This window comes from Leucopleurus acutus (assembly GCF_964270905.1).
Source record: "Leucopleurus acutus genome assembly, chromosome: 21".
NCBI lineage: Eukaryota > Metazoa > Chordata > Mammalia > Artiodactyla > Delphinidae > Leucopleurus > Leucopleurus acutus.
The window spans coordinates 11486676-11500058 of record NC_139163.1 but is presented as its reverse complement, the minus strand read 5'-3'; the positions used below and the strand labels follow the sequence as shown (position 1 = coordinate 11500058).

The following is a 13383-nucleotide window of genomic DNA, read 5'->3' as shown; positions in this document are numbered from 1 at the left end:
CGAAAGGGAAGTGCCTGGAAAAGTACCAGAAACGCCCACGCCTTTCATCCGTTTCAGGATCAGGCCAACGTGTGAAATAAAGGGACTCTCATCTGGTATTTCTCCTCGAAAAGAAAAACAAAACCGAAATAATAACACTCACTCCCCCCGCAGACTCCCCTGATTTCTTTTAGTTTCTGCTCCTGGGTCGTTCTCATCTCCGAGGTGGACTTAACACGTCTGCCGGCCCGGGTCACACCGGCGGGGGGCTCAACCCCTCTCCCCTTTCGGCACAGAGGTGGCACCGTCTCAGGTCCCCCCTCCCGCCCCCCACGCAGCCCAGGGCGGGACTGACCCCATGATGCTGTACCCAGCACGCTGAAATAGAGCCAGCCGGGCACGCACTTTTTTTTTTTTTTTTTTGTCTGCAGGTTCTAAATAAAAGACTGAGGAAGAGCGAAAGAAAAAGAGAGGGTGGGAGAGAGGGAGAGAGCGAGAGAGCCTAGACCACCCTCCCTCACTGCCTAGGGGACCCCCCCGCCAGCAACATCCCAAAGGCTGCAGCTTCCTCCACCGGATAAAAACTGGCAAACGAGTTTTCATGGGGGGGATGACTAATGCATTTTTTGCAGTTCTCTTAAAAATCACCCAAGAATTTTGGGTTTTATAGGTACTGACTAATTTTTTGCGATGGTCTCGTGGGAGGTGATGTAGGGGTGCTCGAGGGAGCTGGGGCGCCACAGCAGGCGCTGCTCGAGGGCACGTCCCGCCAGGGGGCCTTCGCCCAGCTCAGGGTCGCGCTGATTTCTGAGACAGATGTTCAAAGCTGTGCGCTAAGCTCCAGAAAGCCCACCCCTCTCTTATCCCCAAAGAAATTCTGCCTGTTCTTTAAGGGCTAGATCGGGGTTCTCTGCTTCTTTAAACTCTCTGCAGCATCAAGCCAGAAGAGTAAGCCCTGCTTCCCTGGACACACGCTCTGATTTCCTCCACGACCAGGGTGCTCTTTGGGACGGAGACTCTAACCGCCACCTAGTGCACCGGCAGAGAGCCGGCTGCCGGATAAACCCATCCGGCTGCGAGTTTTGTTTTGTTTTGTTTTTGTGTTTTAGGAGGTGTTAAATTCTGATGGTCTGGTGATTTGCACCAGTGTCTTATTTTCCCAACTAATCACAAACTGCTCAAGTGGAGACTGTTTTGTTCAACGTGATAGTATCTATGGTGTCCTGCCTCATCCTCAATCAACCTTTGTTGAGAGGAATAAAAGAAATTCATTTAAAAAACCCACCAATCCTTTCAGAGAGAAAAATACTCAACAGTTCAGAGTTAATACCTTTCATTAGTTAATGTTTTCAGAGAAAAAGTCTCAAGATAATTTTTCTCAAACCTGTGATTGATTTCATGCAAAGTTTTGACAACAATTCCTGATTAGCAGCACAGCTTGAGTAAAAAATTTTAAAATGCCAAAGCCAGAAAGAAAATATTTTAAAAGTTAATTTCTTTTTGGCTGCGTTGGGTCTTCATTGCTGCACGCGGGCTTTCTCTAGTTGCGGCAAGCGGGGGCTACTCTTCGTTGGGGTGCGCGGGTTGTGGTGCGCGGGCTTCTCACTCCGGTGGCTTCTCTTGTTGCGGAGCACGGGTTCTAGGGTGCGAGGGCTCAGTAGTTGTGGCACACGGGCTTAGTTGCTCTGCAGCATGTGGGATCTTCCCAGACCAGGGATTGAACTCGTGTCCCCTGCATTGGCAGGCGGATTCTTAACCACTGTGCCACCAGGGAAGTCCCCCACAAAGAAATTTTTAAAAGTTCACTCATCTTACTTAAGACTAAAAGAAAGTGAAAGATCAAATCATCCAAAGATTCTTAAAGCCCATCTACTTCAAAATATATGGAGGTTTATTCAAGAGGCTTTATATTTCCTATCGTTATAAGGATAAATGTATGAACATTATTTTGGTGCAGAAAGATCACTGGAATAACTAACAAAAGATAAGTATCCAAAATACTTAAAGAATATATATATAGGTAAGAATAAACCAAACAACCCAATAGAAAAATGGGCAAAAGTTATGAACAGAAAATTCACAAAAGAGGAACACAATGGCCAAAAGTCAGAAAGGAGGCTCAACCTCCCTGGTAGATTGAGAGATGCAAATTAAGATAAGGATGTTATTTACATGAAATTGACAAAGATTAAGTAGATCAGTGGTTCTCAAGTGGGGTGATTTTTACCCCAGGGGGGATATTTGGCAGTGTCTGGGGTCATTTTTGGTTGTCAGAACTAGGGGTGCTGCTGGCATTTGGTGGGTAGAGGCCAGGGATGGGGCTTAACACCCTGCAGTGCACAGGACAGCATCCCCCCAAAGGATTATCCAGCTCCAAACGTTAATGATGTTGAGATAGGAAACGCTGAGACACACTGAGGGGACGTAGGTCAACCAGGACTTCTGGATGTTGCTGGTGGGAATGTAAACGGGGATAACTTGTGTAGAGGCCAGTTTGCTGCTATCTCATGAAGAAACAGATGGTACACCCCGCAACCCCACAATGCCATTACAATTTTTAAAAATCAGTTTGGTAGATAAGCTCTTTCACAATACGGAGTCAATGGGAGTAAAGCAGAGACGATAAGGATCCTTATAGTTGAAACGGCAAAGAAGTGACTGCACGGGATCTTGTACCAGAAGGTTCTCAAAATGCTTGGCCATTGTCTTTGTCCAAACCACGTGCACTGTGGGCTGGAAACCGCCGACAGAAATGAGTGGTCTTCCTCCAAGCTAAGTAGGGCTGGGAGAAGGGCAGGCTGAGAGCCTGTGAGCTGTGAGGTGGCCCTTTGGCTCTTCACGTGTGATGGGGCGAGGCCACGTGTGAGTTTATGGGCATCACGTCCTGTGACCTGGATGCTCCTCACCGCCTCACTCAATATCTAAGCCCCCCTTCTTCCCTGAAACGAACCCTTTAGGCCCTGTGACCATGAAGCACCAAGCAAGAGCCAACATATGAAAGATGCAGGAGCAGAAATCCACCAAGAGTTTGGGTTTCCAGTGATGCTGTGGAGGAGACGAACCAACACAAGCCACCACCTGCTCCTCAACCTCTCGGGGAGACCAGAAGAGCCCGCGTGGTTGCAGTCGACACATTTCTACACGACCTCTATGCTGCCCTCCACTACTGTGTGATCCAGCAAATCTACTTCTGGTTACTTATCCAAAGAAAATGCAAACACTAACTTGAAAAGATATCTGCACCTCCATGTTCATAGCAGCACTATTTACAACAGCCAAGACATGGAAACAACCTAGGTGTCCACTGACAGATGCACGGATAAAGAAAATATGAGAGACAGATAGATAGATAATAGATAGATGATAGATTAGATGATAGATGATAGATTAGATAGACGATAGATAGATAGAGATAGATAGATGGTAGATAGATGATAGATAGATAGATAGAGGAACATTGTTTACTCATAAAAAACAAGGGAATCCTGCCATCTGCAACAATATAAATGGACCTTGAGGACATTATGCTAAGTAAAACAAGTCAGACACAGAAAGAGAAATACCATATGATCTCACTTATACCTGGCATCTAAAAAAGTCAAACTCATGGAAGCAGAGAGTAGCATGGTGGTTGCCAGGGGCTGGGGGTGGGGCGATGGGGAGAGGTTGGTCAAAGGGCACAAGCTTCCAGTTAGAAGGCGAGTAAGTTCTGGGATCTAATGTGCAGCGTGGTGATTGTATGACTAATACTGTATTGTACACTTGCAAGTCGCTAAGACAGCAGATCTTAAATGTTCTCACCACAGGAAAAGGGTGATGATGTGAGGGCTGGGGGAACTAACTAACCCTAGTGCAGTACTCAGTTCACAGTATACATGTGTGTATTAAACCATCACACTGTACACCTTAAATTCGCGTGTTGTTATGTCAATAAAGCTGAAAAGAAAAAATACCCCCTCAAAACAGATTTACTCCACGGGGTCTAGAAACTGCCACTTCCAGTAGATGCAGGAGACCTAAGAGCTGGGTCGGGCGGGACGGGTGGAAACAGGCAGGATGACAGAACACCCACGGCAAGAAGTGTCTCCCAGGTCCCTTTGCCGGGATGAAAGCATTCTCCATTCCTGAGGTGCGTGCTTGTGAGTCAGGCCTCACGTGCACCAGCGCCTCAGCGGAGGGAGCCGGGCCCCCAGGAAGAGCAGACGGGGCGGGGGCAGGGTCAGCAGGAGGCCGGGGGGTGCTGGGGAGCCCCCTGAAGGTCCTGGCCTGTGAGGTGGGAGGTGGCAGAGAGTGGAGGGTGGAGGAGCCCCAAGGAGCAGCCCATCTGCTGCAGGAGAGAGAGGGCGGGGGAGCTGCGGCAGAAACCCCACGACACGCCCCCTTTCGGTCCTAGAGGCGCAGGTCCGAGATCAGGGCGTCGGCGTGTAGGTGGGGCCTTGTCCAGGTCGTGGATGTCCCCACGCGGGGATGGAGGAGACACAGCTCACCCGTGTCTGCCATCAGAGCACGGACCCCGTTCACCTGGGCCCCACACTCAAGACCTCACTGCCCCCAAGAGCCCCCCAAAACACATGGGGGTTAGGATCTCAGATTCATGGATTTGGGGGGACACACACATTCAGACCTCAGCAGTTGTTACACGTAAGCACCTGGTAAAGTCACAGGTTGACCCCGAGTTTGTAGGCTGGGGGTGATGCACCCCAACTCCATGGGGACAGGAGCTCCCAGGGACCCCGAGATCTTGTGCTCTGTGCCCTATTTTCTGGCTGTTCATCTGTGTCCTTTATCAAATCCTTATCATATAAGGAGCCGATGGGCGTGCTTCCCTGGGTTCTGAGACCCCAGCACAGGGACATGCGCCCCGGCCTGGGAGCTCCCAAGTCTCGCGTTACTGGGAGTTTGACGGAGGCTCCATCATGCTGCGAGGGCGCGATCCGTCATTAACTCGATCTCCAGCCCTCTCTTCTCCGAGGAGAACGAGGGTGGGGCTGGAAGTCCCAAGCCTCTGACCATGGCTTGGTCCTCCTGGTGACCAGCCCTGTCCAGGACCACCCAGAGCTGCCTCGTTTGGACAAACATGCTCCCATCACCCAGGAAACCCCAGGGGGGTTAGGGGCTCTGTGTCAGGAAGTGGGGAGAAAGACCAAATACCAGAGCAAAAGATGCTCCTGGCACTTTCATTGCTTAGGGAATCAGAGAGGTTTGGGAGCTCTGGCCAGGAGCTGGGCATGAAGAGCAAGCATGTACTTTTTATCATAACATCACAGAAGGTCAGGGGGCTGGTCCAGTGACTGGGGTGCAGTCTGGTCCAGAGCAGAGGCCAGGACGCACGGGAAGATGGGAGTCACCTTCTCCAAAGAACTCTTCCCCGATGACCCAGGTCCCCACCCCCAAAACCAACCAACCAACCAACCCCCAGCTGGCTTACCCACCACCTCCTGGAAACCAGCTTCCAAAGTTCTCACACGACCGGGATGGCTTCTTAGAATAGCTAGTTCAGGGCTTCCCTGGTGGCGCAGTGGTTAAGAATCTGCCTGCCAAGCCGGGGACACGGGTTCGAGTCCTGGTCCGAGAAGATCCCACATGCCGTGGAGCAACGAAACCCGTGTGCCACAACTACTGAGCCTGCACTCTAGAGCCCATGTGCCACAACTACTGAAGCCTGTGTGGCTAGAGCCTGTGCTCTGCAATGAAGAGTAGCCCCTGCTCACCTCAACTAGAGAAAGCTCGCGTGCAGCACCAAAGACCCAACGCGGCCAAAAATAAATAAAAGGGACAGCTAGTTCTACTAAATGTCTCACTTCTGATTAGCGGATTCTCTTAACCCCAAAGGCTGCTACCAAGAAAGAGAAATTCACTTCACAGGCTGGACCTGAAGTTACAAGAAAGGGCTTTGTAATCGTAAGGCCTCTTCTCATAAGATCACAAATGGATTCAAAACCAAACTGCGTTTACATGTTGAAAACCCAACGTTTCAAGTTGCCTGCTCACGAAGCAATTCTCAAAAGGTGACGTTTCAGATGCACAAAGCCTGAGCCCGACTGAGGTCGATTTCTGAGTCCTGACTGTGAGGGCAGCCTCACAACTCTGGGGCCGCGGGCCCCTCCTCCTCAAGCCACAGAGCTGGTGGATGGCCAGTATCTTCAGAGGCAAAATGATAAACAACAGTCTCCTAGGTGGTAGGCCTGGAAATGAACTAAGACTCCATCTCGGACACAATTTACTCACGGGACCCCGGGGCCCAGAGGCCAAGGGGGACAGGCTTTGACTCTGGCCTGCAGTCCCAGGGCCCCCGCTCCCAAACCCCTTTCCGAGAAAGGAGGGCAGAGTGGGGCCCACCTCCCAGCGGGGCTGTGATGACCCGCGAGGGGCTCGGCCGCTGACCCCGTCCTGCGCACGTCCTCCAAGCTCAGGAACTGTCTTATTACTGTTGGGGGTTGAATTGTGTCCCCCAGAGCCGTGGGGGTCCTGCCCCCGCACCGTGAACGTGACCCTATGCGGGGAGGGGTCTTTATACCTGCGCTCGAGTTAGAGGGGGTCCTGGCGGCGGGTCCTAATTCAGTGACAGGCGGACAGCGACACAGGGAGCGGGGGCGGGGAGGGGTCTGCGGCCGACAGCCCCCGGGGAGGCCCCCTGCCGGCACCGTGATCCCCAGACCCCGGCCTCCAGAGCAGAGACACAGAGAGCGCGTGCTCCCGCGTGGGCCCCACCCGCGGGGCCGTGTCCGGTCCCAGCAACACGCTTGCCGAACACCCAGGGCGCTTGGCCACCGCCCGGGAGGGAACACGCAGCAACACACCTGGGCCGGAGGCGCCCGCGCGGCCCCGACGCTTTGTTAACCTTTCCTCCCGCAGAAAAGTCACCTGGTCCCCAGGACGTGGCCCTCCCGGCACTGATTCGCGTCCAGGACACCCGCACAGATTCTGTCCCCTTCATCCGGCCCGAGGACGGAGCCCTGGGCTCAGTCCCACAGGCGTCCGTGTGAACTCTGCACACCGGGGCTCCGACCGACCTGCCCGCACGCAGCGCTCGGCGATGAGGCGACTTTGAACCCACACTCCTGCTTCTGCAGCCCAGTCACTGTGGTCCTCAGGGGCTCCAGCCTCCCCCTCTCCCCAGGCGCTGACGCCAGCGGAGCCGCCGGGCTGGCCGCACCCTTCTGAGGCCCCCCGGAGCCCCGGCACGGTGGGCATACCCATGGCCTGGGTCCTCCTGCCCCCCCCACCCCCCCACGAAGAATCAGGCACGAGGCCGAAGGAAACCAGCATGTGTCCCACCAAAGGGCCTCTGGGACATAACTTCACTTTGAGCTGAAGCTGATTAAGCAGCAGCAAAGGCAGGGAAAGCTCTCTTCTCTCCCAGCCCCCCACCCCGTGTCCCCCTCCCAGAGGGCTGCACGCTCACCTCCACCCGAGACTCAGCCCAGAGCCTGCGCCGGAGCCCCTCACCCACTCACCCACCACCGTTCCCACCCTCGGAAGCTACACGCTGTCCCCCTGCTGTCACTTCTCTGCCTGTCTTGTTCCGGGTGAAAGGCGTGACACAGGCCGAGCTCTCCCAGGGACTCACCTCTGGCCCCAGGCGCTCGCGGGCATCTCACAGGTTCATAAATTCTCTCTCCTCCTGGAACCCGGCTCCATCTAGGGCCGGCCGGGGCTCCACCCCTGCCGTTTCCACCCTGGCGTCTCTGTGGCGTGGTCACCTTGCTCCCTCTTCCAGGCTGAAAACTCCAATCTATCTTATTGGATAAAACAGCTTCCTAGAAGAACTGAAACAGAGACACAGGAAGCGACGGTTTGAAAAGCACTTTGCACTAAGAATTTAATTCAGAGCCTCTGGGCTACATACAGCTCAGCACACACGAAATATCAAATAACCCGCCTGTCATGGGCGTGTTGGGGGGGGGGGTCATCGCATGAGCTGAAGGGGCTACCGCGAAAGTGACCGACCCAGGCGCTGGGCTTAGAAATAACCCTAGCTCTGGGGCTTCCCTGGTGGCGCAGTGGTTGAGAGTCCGCCTGCCGATGCAGGGGACACGGGTTCGTGCCCCGGTCCGGGAAGATCCCACATGCCGCGGAGCGGCTGGGCCCGTGAGCCACGGCCGCTAAGCCTGCGCGTCCGGAGCCTGTGCTCCGCTGCGGGAGAGGCCACAACAGTGAGAGGCCCGCGCACCGCAAAAAAAAAAAAAAGAAAAAAAAGAAATATCCCTGGCTCTGAATTCCTTGGCTGTCTGCCCCTAATTACATGTCCTATTTCTTGACCCTATGTCTCCGGCTGAGGTTCCAAGACGCTTAGAAGAACGATGATAACTAACATCTGAGGGGCACGTCCTCTGTGCCTTGGCCGGGAAGCCCTCTGAGCACCTTTGTAGGACGGGCTCCAGTGGCCGTCCTGGACACAGAGGAGTAGGTGCAGAGCTGGGCGTTTAGTCACAGATTCTTGAACGATGCTCCACGTAAACGAAGAGCCTGTATAGGGTGAGTGCCACGAAATGGGAGCAGATGCTATCTTTTAATACCAAAAATGTGAATTCTTTGTATTTCAGCTGAACTTTTCATTCCCAGGTCCTCCCGGGAGCCACTGACATGCAAACCCCCCTGGCCAACTGCAGCCCCTTGGACGCAGGCTCTAAGGAACATCCCGCCCTGGTCGGCACCCAGACTGCCCCTCTCTGCCCCACTCTGCCCCCTCCCTGCCCCACTCTGCCCCCTCCCCGCCCCCTCCCTGCTCCCAAGTGCCAGCCAGACATCCTGGTCCGGGTGACTTGCCTCCTTCCATGTAAGCCCCCCACCTTTGAAGTAATGTGTGCAAACATCCTAGATATGTGACTGGTTCTCTCTACATAATGTTTTCTTGCTTGTGATCCTGAAAAACTACCAAACCCAACCCAAGAAACGAGCGTGAACGAGGTTTCTCGATAGAAGAGATTCGCTCTCCTCTTGTGAGTGTAAACAGAGCACGTGATTTCTGAGCTCCATGGAATTGGTGCTCTGCAGCCTTCGTTCCGTCCTGGCCTCTATTTCCGGTATTTCGTTTCATTTTGTTTGTGGTGACAATGAAGGGTGAGGAAGGCCTCCAGGGAAGAGGAGGCCCCAGGGAAGAGGGTGAGGCACCCAGGACAGAACCCTCACCCCATCTGGCCACTGGTTCCTTGGAAACAGGACAGGATCTTTTCTTTCACTTTGGGTGTGGCTGGGACTGAAATCTTTGCAATCTGATCTTGACAAAAGCCTATAAAAGCTTAAATACAGTTCACATTTTTAAGTACCGGAAATTGTGTTATTTTTACTTTTCTTAAAAATCCCAGTTTTGTTTCAACCAAGACTTCAAAGCAAGTGCTTCCAGGGTCAGGAGTGAGCGTTTGAGGGAAATGTGAAACCGGACAAAGCCCTGCAGGACAGTCCATTCACTTCTTCCGCCGTGCTCAGGGTCTGGCCTGACGTCTGCCCCTGTCACCCTTGTCACTCCCCCGAAGCCGCCCCAGCTCCTCGTTTCTGGGTGTGGCTGACGTTTCCTCAACCCCTGACAGGGGAGGCAGGGGACGAACATCTGCTCCACTCTGTTATTTTACATTAAAACAGATACACCGCTGGACGCTGGTGGGCCATCTGCTGGAGCCTGACCAAGAGTTCAGTTTCAAGTTTCCTGGAATTAATTCTTGTGAAGGAAAGAGGCCTCAGCATGGTCTAAATGTGTTTGTAGTTAACAAGGACAAAAAGGATGGGCTGTTCAGTACATCCCTTGGGTAAATATAACAGGGTTGACAGGCATCACTTTCAAAATTTAAAATTAAAAAAAAAAGAAGAAACCCCCAAGTCTAATCTTGGAGGAAATGGATGCAAAGCACCATTACATTTACAGACAGTTATAACTTGATGGCCTTAATTACTTGGTGAAAGGTTAATAGTTTGTACCTTAAAGCATCCTACATCTCAAGACCTTTTTTCAAAGATTATTCAAACGATAATTTAATAAGATTGTCTGATTAATTGTACGGGGAGGGTGTCGTGTCTGCACTTAAAAAAAAATAAATTTATTTATTTACTTTTTGGCTGCGTTGGGTATTTGTTGCTGTGCGCGGGCTTTCTCTAGTTGCAGGGAGTGGCGCTACTCTTCCTTGCAGTGCGCGGGCTTCTCATTGCAGTGGCTTCTCTTCCTGCGGAGCACGGGCTCTAGGCACACGGGCTTCAGTAGTGTTGGCCCGCTGGCTCTACAGCACAGGCTCAGTAGTTGTGGTGCACGGGCTTAGTTCCTCCGCGGTATGTGGGATCTTCCCGGACCAGGGCTTGAACCCGTATCCCCTGCGTTGGCAGGTGGATTCTTAACCACTGTGCCACCAAGGAAGCCCTTTGCACTTGTTTTAATTCCATCAAGGGAGCCGCAGCCTCTCACCTCATCGCCTTTGCTGACCTAATTCCTATCCTCTCATGGGGGAGGCCTTCCCTCCTGTTTCTGATCCCCACGCCTCCTCCTGCGAGGCTCCCCTGGTCCTGCCTACATCCAGTCAGAACGATCTGCACAAAGCCTCACTCATCTCTCTGACAGCGCTGACTCCTGCTTTTCCAAGAGGCTCCCCTTGTAGTTTGGTTTTCCCAGAAGATATATTACTTTTATCTTAAGTTTCTGTCTTTTGCCCAAAGTCCTCTGGGCTTCTTGAAAGGCCTTCAGGGAATGCTGGGCGGTGCAGACTTACTGCCCAGGACCCCACGGCCAGCCTGCCCCCCCACCCCAGGAGAGCCCAGGAGGAGCCAGGAGACCCAGGGGCAGAACACGCCTCCCCCCACCCCCCAGCACTGGCCTCTTTGGCACGAGGGCCATTGTGAACTGAAGGCGACTGGGGAGCAGCGGCTCCCCGCCCCCACTTTCCTAGAAGCAGGACAGAAATGTCCACTTGTAATGTGTCTTCCACCCCCATAGCAGGAAGAGGACGCCTCCTAGACTTTTCATTCCTGGAGACACATCCAGACTCTCACCAGCCCAGGGAGGCACAGAGGAATCTATACGGCAAACATACGCCCTCCTTATCTGCACTTGTTTCCCCATAGGCTCTTCGTCCCAGGTTGCTGCCCTTTCCTTGTCTTGTCACTTCTCTGCAAATCCCCTGTGCTTTGCTCAAATGAGTCGAGTTCTAACCACCCCTCTGAGCTCCTCACTGCTGGATTTTCCCGAGTGTGTGTGTGTCTGCGTATGTGCGTGTGTGCACGCATCTGAGTGTCTCTCTGCGCATCTGCGTGCATCTGTGTCAGCGTGCATGTATCTGTGTGCATGTTTGTGTCTGCATGTCTGTGTGCGTGTGCACGTGGGTGTCTGTGTGTGTGCCTGTGTGCATGTGCGTGCGTGTGCATGTTTGTGCGTGCATGCATGTGTGTGTATGTGCGTGTGTGTGTGTGTGTGATCACCTCTTAGGAGACTCTGTTTGTTTCCTCTTGTCAATCTGTCTTTTGCAGGTTTAGCTTCCGGGCCCCAGCGCAGAACCCGGGAGCTGAGAAGAAAAGCGTTTTCCCTCCCCTGTATCCTCAACAAGCACTTCCTGTGCACCGGGGATCCTCGTGAAGGCCTGCGGGGCATGAATGTGTAAGACCGAGTGTCCTCCAGAGACCAGGCTCAGGCTGCACCTGCAGCCCCGGTGCCGCCCCTCTGCCCACGGAGGAGCCGGGCCGCAGGGCACGCTGGCTGCTGGGTCTCCAGACACGACTCCAGCTCTTCCTGGCTCTCTCGGCCACCCACACCCACCCATGTCCCCTGCGTCCCCTCCCCTCCGACAAGGCCCCTCCCAGGCTCTACCACAGGGCTACCACAGAGCAAGGCCAGGAAAAATCTCTGGGGCACCAAGCAAACCTCTGCAAGTTGGGAGAGAGGGGAAAGCAGCAGACAAACTGCTGAGAAAACTCAGGAACGACACAGCCTGCCCCAGAATGCAGCTCGGCTGCAGCCACCCAGCTCGTGTGGGGTCTCCGGAGCGTCTCACCAAGATGTCTCTGCAACATCTGACTTCTTCCCTCTTGTTCACGTACTGAAATGTGGGTCCCTGAGTCCCCTTTTCAATGCCGATTAGTAATTTTATGAATAAAGGTTGATTTCTTCCTCATTCAAAACGGTACATGCATAGCTAACATACATCTTACAAAAAAAAGAGAATGCATATTGAAAACATGAGTGGCATCTGATGGAACATATTTTAAAGAGTCAACAATTTGCCAACTTGGCCGATGTGGTGTTTTAATTCCCGTTAGTTACAGATTCCCTTCAGGCACGGTCACATCAGGCCGCTGAGAAGGCTGCAAACCAGGAAACCAGACACCATCTGCTCTCTGTGCTCCCAGGCTGTCCCTGCAGAGCCTGGGCTGCAGCTGGGCCTCGGCGTGAGCCCTGGTCTGAGGCACACGTGCACGTTCTCAGCAAGAGAAGCAGCACAGGCTCTGCTATTCTTCTTGGCCTAGATTTTCTAACAGATTAGGCCTCTGTGTCTCTAGACAGGAGACTGCACTCTGTGACTTACTGTAATAAATTCTATTTTATTCTCACAGTCACACACCCCAAAGCTGCAGGCATGCTGTAAGTGAATCAAACACAGCAAATAATAATTAACCCTGCAGAGAAATTTATGTGTGTATTAGCATAGCCAGGAGTCTCAGAATCTTTTGACATTTAAAAAATCTAATATGAATTTCGTTAATTTTCTTTTGCCCTTCACTCACATGGACTTCAATTTTTACAAAGTGCGGATTTCACATTTCAAATTATGAGTGCTCTGGTGCACCAAATACCCACCTACATCGAGTAGCTCACTCTTTTCTTTGTTGAGGTGGGTTGTCTGGTTGTGCCGTTTGTTGTGTGGTTGTGTTGTGTGGTTGGTTGCATATTTGCTTGTGTGGTTGGCTGGTTGTACGGTTGGCTGGTTGGTTGTGTGATTGGCTGGTTGAGTGGCTGCATTGTTGGTTGGTTTAATTGGTTGTGTGGTTGATTGGTTGTGTGACTGGCTGATTGAGTGATTGATTGGCTAGTTGAGTGGCTGTGTTGTTGGTTGGTTGTGTGATTGGCTGGTTGAGTGGCTGTGTTGTTGGTTGGTTTAGTTGGTTGTATGGTTGGTTGGTTGTGTGATTGGCTGGTTGAGTGGCTGTGTTGTTGGTTGGTTTAGTTGGTTGTGTGGTTGGTTGGTTGCTCCTTTGTTTCTAGGACCCCAGCTGCTGAATTAATCATGCTGCTCACTTTACCCCACACGACCACTCCTGCTGTGTGCGAGCTCTCTGGCTATTGTCATTCATCCTCTTTTCCCCACTCCCTCTCCCCTCTCTACCATGTGTCTTTTTACTTGAACACATTCTTGCAAAATTTCTGCTATTGTTTTACGAGCATGCATTTTTATGAAAACGTTTCTTACTTTTCCTCTTAGCACTCCACCT

At 52.5% G+C, this 13383-nt stretch overlaps 1 protein-coding gene across 1 annotated transcript in view; it reads right to left on the bottom strand.

Moving 5' to 3' along the window:
- Positions 1–13383, bottom strand: part of ERICH1 (glutamate rich 1) — a 108944-nt gene that overhangs the window by 32992 nt on the left and 62569 nt on the right. The window contains exon 7 of the transcript XR_014327087.1: positions 7550–7748. The gene's annotated coding sequence lies outside the window, so the exon portion shown is untranslated. The remainder of the gene's footprint in view (positions 1–7549; positions 7749–13383) is intronic.